Genomic DNA, 17,666 nt, shown 5'->3' with positions numbered 1-17,666 from the left:
TTTTTGCACCATTTTGACCTTTTTAGTAATAAATTCTATTATCTGAAAAGTGTTGAACTGTTTCTAAAGCTCTTTAATGCAAACTAAGAATCCCTGTCTCTAAAAAGCGCTACTGTGTGTTTTTAAAACCTTCTGCATACATCTGCCTGCAGTGACAGTGTGTATACAGACGCTTATTCAAACATCATAGTATTACTGCTAAGACTGGTGAGTTTCCTCCTTCTCCATACAAAAAGGAGATGGTGGCAGTGTGAAGGGTTAATTGCGTAATTAATCTGACCCAGTAACAATCGCTCTCAGGCTGCGGTACATAGATTGTGGTCCATTAGCTGGAAAATCTTTGTGCAGGGTGCAGCTGAGCGTGGTATTGTTACCACGTGACAGCGCTGTTTTAGATTGGCTAGTCCTTCGGTCACGAGTTGGTGAGAAGGGCTGGGGGTCTGACGCTGCGTCCATCACAAGACTAACTATGAAACTACCACAGCGCTGTTGAGTGCTGTGGTAGTTCATTGATTCTTCCTGTCGCTGTGTATCTGCTTGCCCGTATGAAGTACGAGCTCACAGATATACTAACAGGTGTTCAGGAGTCCTGCATGGCACCCGCGATCTGCTGATCTCTGGTGCAATGCTTTCCAGGCTCCCATAACAAAAGGTGAATTTGTCCTTATCCTACAATTCCACTTTTGCAACCAAACACAGGGATATTTGCTACCATTTGAGGAATCATAATCGTCACACACCCCTAAATCACACTCAAACTAGTCAAATACTTCATTTAAGAATGAATGAAAAAAGTAAGAAGATAAAACAGCTTATCTGAAATAGCCCCACCCTTTTTTCTACATATACAAATGTCTGTTATCTAGTTCTCTGACATTTGTGTTACTCCAGTTTGCAGGTGCAGTCATAATTGAAGAAAACCAAAACATTTGCTCAGCACGCAAGTTTACAGGACATACGTAATATGAATACACAGCTACAGCAAAGCATAAATAAATCTAATATTCTTTCTTTGTTTTGGATACAGTAGGATATTGACCCTAAGCATCAAAGTAATCTCACCACAAACTGGCTTCAGAAAAAGAAAATGCGCTGTTTGGAGTGGCCCAGTCAGAGCCCTGACCTTATCCCATAGAGAGGCAGTGGACCTCGATATCTGTTCACAGCAGACATTCTACAAATATGTCTGAGCTGAAGCAGTTTTGTAAGGAAAACTTCCTCCTGAACGCTGTGCAGATCTAATCCAGAGCTGCTGCCAATGAAGGTTAGACCAGTTATTAATGCAACTTTTTCCAGACTTTGAAAAGCTGCTGCAGCTGGATGATGCACCGAGCGGTACTAACTTTTAGGGCAGTATGCGCACAGGGATGAATGCCCAAAACGCAGACTCCTTGCGTAACGGGCAGTCCTGCTGCTGCTGTTGGCCCCCTCAGACTTTTAAAGATTTGGGAAGTGGGTCTGAGCAGTGTGCCTGTGCCTTCCACCTACACCTAAACACTGGAGTCCCATGCACTGGGGCTAAAATGTCAAGTGTGCACAAAACCTTAAATGGTCACATATCAGAAGCCAAATGCAATTAAACAAAAGTATCTTTTTCTGTGAAAAAAAAGCCCTTAGCTTAACATAAACTGTGTTCTTTGTCATACAGCTATAACTGGCCTCATATACATGGGCCTCACCTGTATCGATTTGCTAAAGGGTTCACCCTACGAGTTGTGGTTACAGTAAATGTACTAAAATGGTGCAGCTGTGCATGATAGCCAATCAGTTTCTAACTCCAGCTTGTTCAGTTAAGCCTTGGGAATAAAGCCTGGAAACTGATTGGTTTCTTTGCAGAGTTGCACCGTATTTTGCACTCTCTAGTTTTAGTAAATAACCCCCAAAGTGTTCTATTGAGATCCAATTAGCACATCCTAATGTGGGTGAGGTTCATGGAGCCTCCTAAGAGTTTGTTTACACCTACTCTGATGCCACTGAAAGGGTGAGAGCAAAAACATAATACAGTACGTAGGGATTTTAGGTGCTAAGTCTTCTTATTAAAACTAATGCAAAAAAATGTACTATATAAATAAGCCAAAACTTAATTTTGGATAAATGGGAAGAGTTAAAAGCCCTGTAAACTTTGTGTACCATTTCCTGGTGGAGAGATTTCTACTAATCCTATCCTGGCAAAACTTAAGGAAATCAAAAAAGGAACAAGTGTCTCTATTGGTAGATTTACTCTCACCTCCTGTTCTAGTGACAATTGTAATATTTTGGATTTCCCTTCACTCTGTCTCAGTGACATCAGACACCAGGACATGTAGAGAGTATATATCCTCAGCAGTAACAATGATGGTAAAAATACCTTGACAAGGGTCCCGTCCATATTCTATCAAACTAGAAAACGTTTTGGCTATACATACACTTCAATGGCTACTCACAGTTGTGCTCACAACTTTTCATACCCTTGGAGAATCAGTAATATTCAGTATGTACCATTTTAAAAGAAAACATGAGAGAGCAAGGCAAAACACATTTCTTTTCTTTCTTATGGGATTCATATTCAACTATAGGTCATAACAGAATGTCACAATCATAAAACAAAACATTGCAACAAGTAAACAAGTGAAATGACTAGTGTTGCAACGAAAATGAAAATTCTGGTGCCAAAAACCGAAACCAAAATGCGCAGTTTTTAAAAATGTATATATATTTTTTGGAAAAAAATACACTGATTAAAAAAACAAAAAAATACAATATATACCCCAATTTTTTTGTAAAATATGAAAGGACGTTACGGCAATTAAATAGATACCCAACATGTCACGCTTTAAAATTGAGCACACTCATGGAATGGTGTGAAATTGCAGTATTTAAAAATCTTGATGGGTGATGCTTTAAAAATGTCTACAGGTTAGTAGTGTAAAGTTACAGAGGAGGTCTAGTGCAAGAATAATTGCTTTTGCTCTGAAGCTCGTGGTGATACCTCACGAGTGTGGTTTGAACACCGTTTACTTAGGTGGGCATGGCCTATGTATGCATTCACCACTACGTGTGAGCACTTTTCATTTATTTTTTTTTATTTAATTGGGTTTTTTTTGTACTGTCCCTTTAAAAAAAATTGTAATCACTGCAATGTAAAGCATTAGATAAAAAAAGCATTGATCTAGTGCTTTAAGAAAAAAAAAAAAAGGGCAGAACTGGAAGTGACATAGCTCCAGTCCTCCAAGGGCACAGAGATGAGTGGAGGACATCTTTCCTTCACTAATCTCTATGCCCAGTGTTGGGATCGTTTGATGGTTTCTCAGGTAAGGCTGAGTACTACAGAGTGGCGGCGAGGGTGGGGTTTTTTCAGCACCTGTGTCGGTGCTTCTTTTTCATATCGGCCAAAGGCCGATAGGGGTGTTTTCGGCCAAAACGTTTCGGCCACCAAACTTTTGGTGCCTCCTTAGAAATTAACCTTAGTCACAAGTCTATATACCGTTAGTCCTTAATACTGTGTATTGCCCCCTTTAGCATCAATGACAGCTTGCAGTCTTTTGTAATAGTTGTCTACGAGGCCCCGAATTCTTGCAGGTGGTATAGCTGCCCATTCGTCTTGGCAAAATGCCTCCATGTCATGCCAACTCTTTGGTCGTCTTGCATGTTTGAGGTCTCCCCAGAACGGCTCATTGATATTAAAATGTTACTAAACCCAGGACCCTGCATTCAATATATCTGGTATCCCATAATATACAGAACATGGAAATGCAATTATTTTATCAAATACCTTTTCTCATCAGCAGTATTGTGACTTCTATCAGTGTCCAGCAGAGCACTGGTTAAAGCTTGTAGGAGGGGTTTTCATTCTCCCTGATTGTCCTATGAGGCTGCATAACCCCTGACCCTCTGTCTGGATAGTGCTGATTGGCCCTGTGCTGATCAAATGCACTCTCCCAAGAAGAAAAAAAAAACTTTCAATACTGGGCACTTCCTGCCCAGGCCAATTTATAGCTTCCAGCGCTGTCACACTTTGAATGACAATTGCGTGGTCATGCAACACTGTACCCATATGAAACTTTTAGCATTTTTTTCACACAAATAGAGCTTTCTTTTGGTTGTATTTAATCACCACTGGGTGTTCTATTTTTTGCTAAATAAAACAAAAAACTGGAACGTTTGAAAAAAAAATGCACTTTTCTTCGTTTCTGCTATAAAATTTTGCAAATAAATAACATTTCTTCATACATTTAGGTCAAAATGTATTCTGCTACATTTCTTTGGTGAAAATAATATTAATAATTGAATTTGTATTTTTTTCAAATGTTTCTATTATTTTTTTTATTTTTTATTACATTTTTTGCTTTTTTTACTATTTTATTTTTCAGCACACTATGACCAAAGCAATACAATGATACCATAGTAACATTGAACTACTCTGGGCAAGCGATCAGGATTTTTTTTAACACATTATGATTGCTAATACCAATGTATTTCATTGATATTTGCAATCATTGTTACTAAATGAAACTGATTCATTCAGTCTTTTGTTGTGATTAGCTGTGATTGGGCAAAGCTGAACACATGAAACAGACGGGCTGTGATTGGCCCTGTCTGTATCATGTGACTGCCTTGACCAGTCACAGCTAACAACATAATTGTATACAATGGATGGCATGAATGGAAGCTCTATAACTTTCACCTTTTTCTGCTGTAACCAATGAAGAGTCAACCTGGCCTTGTGCTTAGGGTCATAGTCATGCTGAAAAGTCCAAGAACATCCCATGCGCAGCTTTCCTGCAGAAGAATGCATATTGCCTGCCAGTATTTCCTGATAACATGCTGCATTCATCTTGCCATCAATTTTCGTGAGATTCCCCGTGCCCCCCCAAACAATAGAAAGCCACCACCATACTTCACATTGGGGATGGTATTCTTGTTGCTATAGGCCTTGTTGACACCTCTTCAAACATGGGGCTTATGATTGTGGCCATAAAGCTCTATTGTGGTCTCGTCACTCCAGAATACAGTATGCCAGATGCTGTGAGGCATATTGTAACCTGGCTTTTTTGTGGAATTGGCACAGTAAAGGCTTCTTTCTGGCAACTCGACCATGCAGCTAATTTTTGTTCAACTATCACCATATTGTTTCTCCTGAGGTTACCTTTGGGTTTTTCTTTGTATCCCTACAATGTTTCTTGCAGTTGTGACTGCAATATTTCTTGGTCTACCTCACCTTGGCTTGGTATCAAGAGATCACTGAAGTGATTGAACAGTACTGACTGGCATATTCAAAGCTTTGGATATCTTTTTATGTCCTTTTCCATCGCCATAAAGTTCAATTACCTTGTTATGCGGGTCTTTAGACAGTTCTTTTCTGCTCCCCATGGCTCAGTATCTAGCTTGCTCAGTGCATCCATCTGAGAGCTAACAAACTCATTGACTATTTATACAGATACCAACTGCAATTTAAAAAGCCACAGATGTGGTAAATTAACCTTAATTGCCATTTTAGCCTGTGTGTGTCACCTTGTGTGTCTGTACCAAGGCCAAACATTCCAGGGTATGTAAACCTTTGATTAGCGCCATTTGGGTGATTTCTGTTATTATAATTTAAAAAAGGAGCCAAACAATTATGTGATAATAATCAGCTTCATGTGATCATTATCCTTAAATAAAAACAATTTTTTGGCATGCTCAGTCATACTTTAAATATCCATGCCAACATTTCACAATTTCTGCCAGAGTATGCAAACTTTTGAGCGCAACTGTATTTAAAAACTGATTTTTAGACTGGAGTCATGGTATAAAAAAGGTATAAAAAACCCCAACACCAATGATCTTATCTGATTTACTCCCTTTTGGTCTGGTAAATAAATCACTGAAAACATTCTGTTATTATCAGTTCAGTTCAAGTGCAAATATTTAGAGCTGTCCTGTGTCTTCTTCACACTTTCTATTTTATCTCAAAGAGCCTGATAAGCTCTCTTATCTTGGAATAAAGATCAATTAGCCCTTAGTGTTGTGTAGAATTGACTAGGAAGTGGGTTTGGGTAGTTTAGCACAAGACACCTGACAACACACAGCCCACAGAAATTGCATTTCTGGCACATCAATAAGTATTGGCCTGTACTTGTAAGGTCTTTAAATGGATAAGCATGAGCAAATGTGCATGTATTGCAGAGATCTACTGTATCTGTATTGACATACACTATAGTAAGAATAACATCACAAACCATTCACCATGTGTATTCACAGCATGTATTGACAGTTTGTTTTTCTGTAACATCCATGCATTAAGGCCCTTTTTAAAGTTATCACCTTGAATCTCAATTTACAGTATATAACTTCTTACATTCTGTTGTTCCTTCATTATGTTTTCAAAAATGTTCTTATATTTTTTATGAGTGTTAACTAATGTTCTATTTCTTTGCAAAACTTACCTTGCAATCTGAAACCCTCCCCTTAAAAGGGATCACCATCTCCTGCTTGTTTGAGCCTGCGATGACATCATGATCTCTCCTGCAAATATTAAACAATTTAGCTGGGCAGTTAAACTCATTAGATAATTACCAAAAATATTAAGCTCTACCGAATAAACATATATTAATGAAAGCCCGGATACTGTTACCAGGTCATGTGAGAGGCACAATTTTACACAGTTATTGCTAAAAACAGATTCTAATGAGCCTTGGTCCTCAGAGTGGTCTATGTTGTCCAAAACCACATACGGTTACTCTATACGCAAGACCGCAGTTACATCCCTGGACCTCAAAACGTGGCCTGCATGAGGCCAGCCCCGTCAGATTGAAGTGTATATACATATATACACAGTGGATATAAAATGTCTACACACTTCTGTTAAAATGTCTGGTTTCTGAGATGTAAAAAAATGAGACAAAGAAATAATTTCAGAACTTTTTCCACCTTTAATCACTTGCCCTTCTGAGGATTTACCCTCCTTCCTGACCAGGCCATTTTTTGCATTGTGGTGCTGTTACTTTAACCGACAATTGCGCGGTCAAACAACGCTGCATCCAAATGAAATTTACGTCCTTTTTTTCCCATGAATCTGATCGCCTGTGCGTTATTTTTTTGCGCTATAAAAAAAAATTACTGACAATTTTGAGAAAAAAATACATTTAGGCCAAAATGTATTCTACTACATGCCTTTGCTAAAAAAAATCCCAATACGTGTAAATTAATTGGTTTATGTGAAAGTTATAGCGTTTACAAATGGCGGTATAGATACTGGGATTTTCTTTTTCTCACTGATAATGGCGGAGATCAGCAACTTATAGTGGGACTGCGGTGGATATTTGACACTGGGGGGAACTGGCTTGGTGTCACACTGACATCCAAAGGCAGAGAGGAGAGGGTGGATGGACATCTGGGGGCCAAGGCTGTGGAAGAAGTCAGGTCTCTGGACTCACATCGAGTCCTCTGCAGCATGTACAGGCTGTGTCTTGTGCGGAATCAGGCTGGAACGCAAATGGCCGCCGGGTGGAAGTGACATCACTACGAGAACGTGATGCAGAAAGGAAGGGGCGGTAATGCGTTTCAAAGCTGCTGCTTCTTCGTCAGACCTGATTGGCCACAGGACAGGCCATCTAAATAGGGAGCCGAAGGGGCAGAGAACGGCTGCGTGGGACGGATCTAACCGTTCTCTCAAGCAATCAATCCAGGAAGGGGAATATTACGATAGTATAACCATTTGGAACAAATGAAAAGAACAGTTTACAGGATACATATACACATGTAGGGAACAATGAAACGAAAATGCAATATATAAAGAGATGCAATATATAAAGAGCAATATAAAGCTTAAAACATGCATGAGAACAAATGGCTAAGAAAACAGTACATATTTAAATGTTGGTCTACTTATTTGGTGATGATACAAAGAATCCTACAATTCAGGCACCCTTCCAGAACTTTGCGTATTCCCGCAGTTCTGGGCATATCCGCACCTTGTCAAGTGGAGAAAGCACACCTCCTAGGGACACCTTCAAATGACCGACGTACGCCACGCTCTATAATTGTTAAATACCTTAACTACGCTGATCGAGTGGCCATCCTTAATTCATTTTGCAACTCCCGCTCCCTACAAATAGGGGGTCATAAACTGCTATTTGCTGACTACTCATAAGAAGAATCTCGTAAGTGAAAAGCATTCCAGCAAATATGTGCCACTTTATACCAAAAAGGGGTTAAATTTACCCTAGCATACCTAGCTACACTACAATTTACCCTAGCGTACCTAGCTACACTACAATTTACCATGCCTACAGGAGATTCAAAATCATTCATTCATCCAGAGGAAGCCCTACAATATACACAGACTAACCTGACTTCCCAACACTCCATCCGAGACCCAGGCCCAAGGGACCAACGTAATCCCCGCAAAGACCCTCCTAAACGGCAACGCGTCAACCTCTCTTCTACTAAGTTACAACCGCCCTGATAGGGCCAGCGCCTAATAGTCTAAAACACTACTTTCACTACCAACCAGTCTAACTCACCACTAGACCTTAAGTTTTCAAATGGTCTTATTTTGAGTTATGCACAGATGTTATGCTAGGCGTCTAAGAAGCAAAATTATTACTAATTGTTGCCATGCATTATACTTTATTGTTATGCTTTCTATTCAAAAGGGTCCTGCAGACCCATAACATTCATGCAATTGTCTCTGTTGTTGACATGAACACCATACTCCGATGGTACTTGGGATTGCTGGATCCTTCCCCGCTTGGTCTAACTTACCAAATAAGGGGGATCCTTTTCACCAACTCCAACAACCCCCCCCCCCCCCCCCGATGCAGGCTCATTTCCTGTCATCTCCGGTTATGCTGGTCGTAGTATAGGAGAAGCATGCGGAAAAACGTGAAGTCCAGATTGCTATTATGGTTTACTGTTTATTTTGGTCACCTGACACCTTTTTTCCCCACTCTTTTATATTTTGCTGGAGAACTTCAACTACCTCAGACACCAAATCTACTTCAAATGTGGTTGGAGGGTAGCGTAGAGTCAGATAGGCCTTTACTAGATAATCATGAACACCACACCTTTATGCACATCACAACACTCCCAACACTATGACTTCGCCCGTATGAAAAAACTATGGGTGGGTCAAGTCAGTCTCCCCTTCACTCAAAAACAAAGCAGGAGTGCTCATACTCATACACAAATGATTTACCCCTGAAATCATCTCCATAGAATCAGACGATGCTGGGCACTTTGTGGCTGTCCATATTCAGTTGGGCTCTTGCTCTCTAGTCCTCACTAGCATATATGCTCCAAATTCGCCAACTAAACAAATTTTCCAAGAGATGTCCTCAGGGATATCGAAATACATTCATCTTCCTCTTAGTATAGGAGGCGATTTTAATTCCTGCATGAATGAACAGGAGGAAAATCTAAAAAAAAAATCGACCACTGTCGACGGCTCCCTAATACCTCACCCCTAGCTCCAACGATGTTATGTAATCTTGTAGAAGCTCTGATGTTTGGTGTCTGGCTCACCCAGACGGCAGGGACTACACCTTTTATTCCCCCGTTCATCACACTTTATCTAGAATTGATTGTCTTTTCTGCAACTCAACTCTGCTGCATCATACTACAGACTCCACCATACACGACATTGCTATCTCAGACCACTCTCCAATCTCCATCACTCTAAATTACCTAAATCAAACTCAACACCTGAGGATATGGCAATTCCCTGCATTCCTAGCAGACAACCAAAAATTATTTCAGCTACTACACAAAACCTGGCTAGATTTCTGGGACACAAACGCAGCTCAACTATCCAACCCAAACTTGTTTTGGGAAACAGGCAAAACGGTACTACGAGGTAGAATTATCGCTTACACATCCACTTACAAAAAGAAACTCATTCATAAATTTACAAAGGCCAGCAACCTTCTTAGGCAGACCCAGAAAAATGTGGCAGATTCTAAATCCCACAAAAACAAAAAAGCATTGGCGGAAGCTAAACATCAATTCTATATATGGGCAGCAGCCCAAAAATCTATACATCAATCTTATCTTGACCTACTATTTCACAATTTAGAAATAAGTCGGGCAAACTGTTGGCCCGACTGTGCCGAAAACCTTTCACTCCTACTTATTTCACAACTTTGAAAGATTCCCAGGGCGTATTAAAAAATTCACTAGAGGAAAGCATTTCCATTTTGGAAAGTTTCTTCCCAAAATTATACAGTCCTGACGCTATAAACATATCCCAAACCAACTCATTTTTGGAACACATTACCCTTCCTCAAATAGATCCTACATCACAACAATACCTGAATGCACCGATATCTCAATCAGATATTCTCTCAGCTATACAATCATTAACAAATGGCAAAGCACCTGGACCTGAGTCAACCCCACCGTGTCCACCTGCCTGCATTGCGGCTGCTACAAACCTTCAATATAACACAGATTTTGGCTCTGCCCACCTATAACTATCTTCTGGAACCAAGTACCTAGCTTTATAACATTTATCACCAATCTTCAAATGTCCAAGGATCCACTACTTCTTCTCTTTGGCAATTTGGAACAACCTGCTACAGGAACCTCCTCTACTCAGCTCTCAACTCTCAGGAAAAACAAGCCATGGCTTTCCACTTGCCTTCTGGTAGCGAGAAGAGCTATATTAAAAAAATGGGTCTCGAGCTATCCACCAAACATAATCACAGAACTGATCACTATATTCGGAAGTGGAAGCTATATATCTCTGGATCATTTTCCATGTCGGAACAACAATTTTTCCTCCAAGACTCTAGAGTCACGAGTTATGTTACTAAGTCTTCCTAATGATGTAATGATATTTTGGTTATAGCATGCATATGTGGGATATAATATTTATGTTACAACAAACAGCTGAACTACCTCTCCCAAGATTTTGACTTATTCTCTCTTCATCTTGTCTCCTCCTTCCTTCCCATCAGAAAGTTACGGGCCCTTGCATTAATATGTCATTTATATGACACTATACAGAGTGCCACACACAAAAACAACCACTTGGCAACGGCTCTACGCTATCTAACACAAAAGCCAACACATAACATCACAAGTTACCCCCATATTGAATATCACAAATGCTAATACAAATATACGATATCTGATATTGGTCTTGGCATCTTTGTTTCTAAATCTGCTAAATAGTTCTTCAGGGAGTTATAAATCACAAACCCCAGTGCCACAGAAATAACACACCCTCAAAATATAAGGGTAAGAACTGCTGCTGTGCACAAGTGTAATACACCAAATAATGAAAACAATCTAAACAGCGAAAATCAAAACCCTACATAAATTATATTGATCAACCAATAAATCATATGTAAAAAATAAACAAATATTGTGATCAAAAAATAAAAAATGCCCAAAAAGTCCTTATTCCCAAAATACTTAGTGCTTAAAACCGAAAATTAAAGTCCTTCTCCTTTTAATATGTGCTTCCACCATCCACCAGTGCTGTAACCAACATAAACCGCACTCACCAGATAATGGTGAATTGCACGCGTTTTAGGGATCCTATACCCCCTCTACAGCCTCCAAGACTCCATTCCACCATATAGGGCTTAAGATTCTCCTTCCATTCACTCCTGATAAATCCTTCCAAGTCAGATCCACAGCAGTGCAAGAAAAAAAAACATATATAGTGTAATATTGCTAATAACCTTGTATAGTGCTAATAATAATGCCAGGCCACTCACATTTCAAAAGATAAATAAAAGCATTGTTTTATTGCCTCCAATCGGCTCTCATAGTTCCCATATCCTCCAAGGACAGCTTTAGAAACCTCACAGCCTTTCTTGCAAAGGACGACAGAGTGTATCTCAGTCAAGCATCAAAGATGGCCGCTTGGAACGCACCGCTCGAGCGTGCGTTCCACTCACCGGAAGTTGCGCAGGACTCTAGACGGCACTTTGAAGCACTTCCGGTCTGCCGTCTAGAGTCCTGCGCAACTTCCAGTGAGTGGAACGCACACTCAAGCGGTGCATTCCAAGCGGCCATCTTTGATGCTTGACTGAGATACACTCTGTCATCCTCTGCAAGAAAAGCTGTGAGGTTTCTAATGCTGTCCTTGGATGATATGGGAACTATGAGAGCCAGTTGGAGGCAATAAAACAATGCTTTTATTTATCTTTTGAAATGTGAGTGGCCTGGTATTATTAATAGCACTATACGAGGTTATTAGCAATATTACACTATATATGTTTTTCTCTTGCACTGCTGTGGATCTGACTTGGAAGGATTAATCAGGAGTGAATGGAAGGAGAACCTTAAGCCCTATATGGTGGAATGGAGTCTTGGAGGCTGTAGAGGGGGTATAGAATCCCTAAAAGTCCTAAAAGGCGTGCAATTCACCATTATCTGGTGAGTGCGGTTTATGTTGGTTACAGCACTGGTGGATGGTGGAAGCACATATTAAAAGGAGAAGGACTTTTATTTTTGGTTTGAAGCACTAAGTATTTTGGGAATAAGGACTTTATGTTTTTGGACATTTTTTATTTTTATTTTTTGATCACAATATTTGTTTATTTTTTACATATGATTTATTGGTTGATCAATATACTTTATGTAGGGTTTTGATTTGCGCTGTTTATATCGTTTTCATTATTCGGGGAGTTATTGTTTACCCCCCCTTCCCTTTTCCTTACTCCTCTATTCTTAATTCACATGCATTATCCTTTTTCAATTTCCACTTCACCTCTCTTGCCTAGCCTTTTTTTCCCCAGCTTATCTTCTTTTTTCTCTCCCATCATATATACATAGTTATTACCTACTACATCCATAGTGGACATCGGCCAACATATCGTTGCACTTTTGAAACCCAGAAACAATATTTATACTATAACATATTATACCACCATACCATTTCAAGCATGTTTGTTTCGAGCCAATGAACCACCTAGCATTCATCACTGTTCTTCAGCTTGGCTATAAGTTATTAGACTCTACCTACCCCATTCTAGGAGTTATCTCGCTAGCAAACATTTGAATTTTCTATGTCATGCTTCTCACAAAATGTGAATAGAGTTTAGGTGCATTTTTCTGTTGCCATGATATGTTCTCTCATGTCGTTTGTTTGGTTGTTATTATGTAAACGATAAAACCCAATAATTATTCTTTAAAAAAAAAAAGAAGCTGCAGGAATATCTGGCAAGTACTGGCTGTGTGGTACATGTGACAACAATCGCCTGTATTCTTCATATGCCTGGGCTGTGGGGTAGAGTGGCAATAACACATCTAAAATCTCCCAAAAGCATGTGGGAAAATGTGTTATGGTCTGATGAAACCAAGGTTGAACTTTTTGGTCATAATTCCAAAAGGTATGTTTGGCGCAAAAACAACACTGCTCATCACCAAAAGAACACCATAACCACGGTAAAGCATGGTGGTGGCAGCATCATGCTTTGGGGCTGTTTTTCTTCAGCTGAAACTGGGGCCTTAGTCAAGGTAGAGGGATTTATGAACAGTTCCAAATACCAGCCAATATTGGCACAAAACCTTCAGGATTCTGCTAGAAAGCCGAACATGAAGAGGAACTTCATCTTTCAGCATGACAACGACCCAAAGCATACATCCAAATCAACAACGGAATGGCTTCACCAAAAGAAGATTAAAGTTTTGGAATGGCCCAGCCAGAGGCCCAGACCTGAATCCAATAGAAAATCTGTAGGGTGATCTGAAGAGGGCTGTGCACAGGAGATTCCCTTACAATCTGACAGATTTGGAGTGTTTTTGCAAGGAAGAATGGGCAAATATTGCCATACTGATAGACTCATACCCAAAAAACTGAGTGCTGTTATAAAATCAAAAGGTGCTTCAACAAAGTATTAGTTTAAGGCTATGCACACTTATGCAACCATATTATTTTATTTTTTTATTTTTACTTCGCCTAAAAGATTTACTTCGCCCTCTGCCTAAAAGATTTCAGTTTGTTTTTCAATTGAGTTGTACAGTTTATAGGTCACATTAAAAGGTGGAAAAAGTTCTGAACTGATTTATCATTGTCTCATTTTTTACATCACAGAAATCTGACATTTTAATAGGGGTGTGTACGCTTTTTATATCCACTGTATATAAAACACTTTCACTTCCATGACTGCCAGTGAGGGTGGGGGATGCAGCGGGTGGCATGACCACTAATTCGGGGGGGGGGGGGGTTAAACACTTTCATTACCATGGGGTTAGCGTTCACTGCCATGATCACCAATACAGAGGGGAGAAAGGGGATTGAGATTAACTTTTACTTTCATGGCCACCAATACTGGCGGGATGAGAGGGTTAACTTTTACTGACATGACCACCAATGTGTGGGGGGGATGGGGGAGTGTTACTTTTCACCACCATGGACTCTCAATGAAAGGGTGGGTGGGGTTAAATTTCACTGCCACGGACTACCAATGCATGGTAATGTTAATAGTACTGACATCAATTGTGGGGGATATTGTACTTCAACTTCTTCAATGTACATTGTGATATGCATAAAATGCAGTAGGACTGAAATTTTTGGGTGTTGAGGTGTGAAAATCTGCCCCTGCTCCACTGCAGTTACATACAACCACTGGAAATACCCCATTTACATAAAGGATCAATTTAACCACTTGACCTCCAGAAGGTTTTACCCTCTTCATGACCATGGCATTTGTTGCTATTCAGCACTGTGCTATTTTAACTGGCAAATGCTCTGTCATGCTACAATGTACCAAATGAAATTTATACAATTTTTTTCATACAAATAGAGCTTTCTTTTGGTAGTATTTCAATGCCACTGGATTTTTTATTATATAAAATGAAAAAAGACCAGAAAACATCCCACAACAATGGTATTTTCTACTTTTTGTGTAAAACATCCAATAAAAAATAAAAATAAAAAAATAAACGTATTTCTAAATTTAGGCCATGATGTATTCTGCTACATTTCTTTGATAAAAATAAAAATCCCAATAGGCATATATTAATTGGTTTGCGTGAAAGTTATAGTGTCTACAAACTATTGTGTATATATACTGGAATTTACACAGCTATAGACACTGGTAATGGTGATGATCAGCGACTTATAGTGGGACAGTGATAGTGTGGGGAGCAATTTGGTGCTAACAGACATTGCCTGGGAGGGACACATAACTGAATGACACTGAGTTCGCTAGTGACACTAATACTGTGATCAAATATCATACTGTACACTGTATTAATGCAATAGCTGGGAAGGAATTAGCATCAAGGGGTGATCAAGGGGTTACATGTGTGCTTGACAAGTGTAAAGTTTGTAATGTGTGCTGCTTTTACTCACAGAACTGGCTGTTTTTCTCCATTTTTCAGTTCTGTTTTTACAGAGTTCTGTGTGTTTGTAATCACAAAACTCTGATGTGATTGGACACAGCTGATCAAAATCATTGGCTGAAACCTGCTGACAAACTCATGTGTCCAGTCACAGCACAGGTTAGCAGGCAGCGGGCGTACGGGTATGTTGCCTAGCCTGACTGTGCTGCTCGCCTGCACCACATGCACTGCAGGCAGGCAGCAAGCAGTTAAAATCAAAAACACAATTTAGTTAGTTACATGCAAATTCTGCATGTTTTTTCTTTATTCTTATACTAATTTCTCTGAGATGCAAAATATGATTTTTGACAATTCTCCTTCAAGTAAATATGTTAAAGAGATACTAAACCTAAAAACGTTTTTTTACCTTAATGCATTGCTTGCATTAAGGTAAAAAAACAATTTTCAATTGTCCTGTGCTCTCCCTTCCCTGTGTAATGGGGAAGAGAGGGAAGAAGAGATCAGCGCTGAGCACAACTGCATCTCTTCTCCCCTCTCTTCCTCCTCACACAGGACTTGAACAGCAGCAGGAGCTATTAGCTCTTGCTGCTGTCAATCAATTGAAGTGAAGAGGAAGGGGGGGGGGGGCAAGGCTAAGTCCCAGTGTGTGTGTCAATGGAGCATGGCTCTGTAGGTATACAGGTCGGGAGTGAGCACGCAACGTGTGCCCCCTAGCAAACGGCTTGCTACGGGGACACCCAAGGAAGAGAAGGAGCAAGTTTGATGGCAAGTAACCCGAGGAGGAGAGGCCACTCTGTGCAATACTATTGCACAGAACAGGTCAGTATAACATTTTTGTTATTTTAATTTTTAAAAAATGTCAGACTTTAGTAACACTAACTATGGAACCTTTGACTGTAGTCAAAAAATTAAACAATATGCCATAGAGCTCATTTAAATCCATTAACAGCTTCCTTGCCTCCCTATAGCAGAAATGCTGCTATAGGGCAGCAGGGGTGCGCAAAACCACAAGTATATATATACGTGATTTTGCATTTTTGAGTAGGGGGTGCACACGCACCACCCTACCCACGCCGCCATCGGCGGCTACAGATGTCGATCACCGGGTCCTAGCCGGAGAATCTCCACCGGCACTCTGCGATCGCTTAAAAACACTGACGGGAGAGACCTGTGTGTAAAAAACATAGGGCTCTCTAATGCCAGCAGTAACATGCTGTCACAAGTTAGCTTGCAGCCTCTTGTGTGTTTACGCTTACCTCCATGCTGCTCTTGTTTCCTACCCACGTGTTTCTCTGTGCTCACCTATGGGTGTCGTCTGCTATTCCCTGGGTTTTATGTCCTTCCCTTCCATAACTTCCTGTCCCACCTCCTTGTCTGCCTGTCTATTTAAGATGTGCTCAGACTGGGCCACATTGCCTGAGCAATGGTTGTTGTTGGAGCTTTCCTGTGTTCTGTTGTGTAGTGTACCTGTTATTGTATTTCTGTGTACTGACCCCGGCTTCGTCCCTGACATTCCTCCTATTGTCTATCCCTGTACCGACCCCGGCTCGTTCCTGACATCGCTAGTTTTCTGCCTGTCCTGACCTTGGCTTGTCTACTGGATCTCCTGTCTCTTCTCCCATTGCACCCTGCTCCTGCTAGTGGTCTCTTTTACCTCAGCTGGGTGTACCTGGGGGCCGTGACCTGGTTCCAGCCTGCTCCAAGTCCATCCCCACCATCAGGGGCCCTGGTGAACAAGCAGGCTGAGGCTTAGACTCCGTGCCCTGGGGAGCCCCAAGCTGTGGTTTTATAGGGCTCACTACCATAGACGTGACACATGCTGCTGTGTATTTCTCTGCACAGCAGAGAGATACACAGCATGATTCCCTAGTAAACCACACACAGCACACACAGTAAAACAGCACACAGTTAACCCTTTGATTGCCCCAGATGTTAACCCCTTCTTGCCCAGTGTCATTAGTACAGTGTCAATGCTTTTTATTAGCACTGATATATGTATTAGTGACATTGGCATGTCAGTGGCAGTTCTCCCCCAGTGTCAGAATAAAAAAATATTCCAGTATACAGTATATACCGCCATTTGTAGACGCTCTAACTTTCACGTAAACCAATTAATTTACATGTATTGGGATTTTTAGCAAAGACATGTAGCAGAATACATTTTGGCCTAAATTTATGATGTCTTTTATAGCAAGTCAAAAATATCGTTCTGCTTTTTTCAAAATTGTCATATTTTTGGTTTATAGAGCAAAAAAAAAAAAAATGCACAGGTGATCAAATACACCCAAAGAAAGCTCTATTTGCAGGAAAAAAAGGACATACATTTCATTTATGTATGACTGCACAATTGTCAGTTGAAGTAACGCAGCGCCATATTGCAAAAAATGGCCAGGTCAGGAAGGGCG

At 40.3% G+C, this 17,666-nt stretch overlaps 1 protein-coding gene across 2 annotated transcripts in view; it reads right to left on the bottom strand.

Annotated features, from left to right (window-relative positions):
• Positions 1 to 17,666, bottom strand: part of AGPAT4 (1-acylglycerol-3-phosphate O-acyltransferase 4) — a 128,876-nt gene that overhangs the window by 102,261 nt on the left and 8,949 nt on the right. The window contains exon 2 of one of the 2 annotated variants that reach the window (XM_089668606.1): positions 6,405 to 6,483. The exons of the other annotated variant lie outside the window; for it this stretch is intronic. The gene's annotated coding sequence lies outside the window, so the exon portion shown is untranslated. The remainder of the gene's footprint in view (positions 1 to 6,404; positions 6,484 to 17,666) is intronic. 2 annotated transcript variants of the gene reach the window in all.

The sequence above is a fragment of the Staurois parvus genome, unplaced genomic scaffold, assembly GCF_062004578.1.
Source record: "Staurois parvus isolate SC_StPar_1 unplaced genomic scaffold, SC_StPar_1.0 ptg000059l, whole genome shotgun sequence".
NCBI classification, from domain to species: domain Eukaryota; kingdom Metazoa; phylum Chordata; class Amphibia; order Anura; family Ranidae; genus Staurois; species Staurois parvus.
This window is presented reverse-complemented; position numbering and strand designations above follow the sequence as displayed.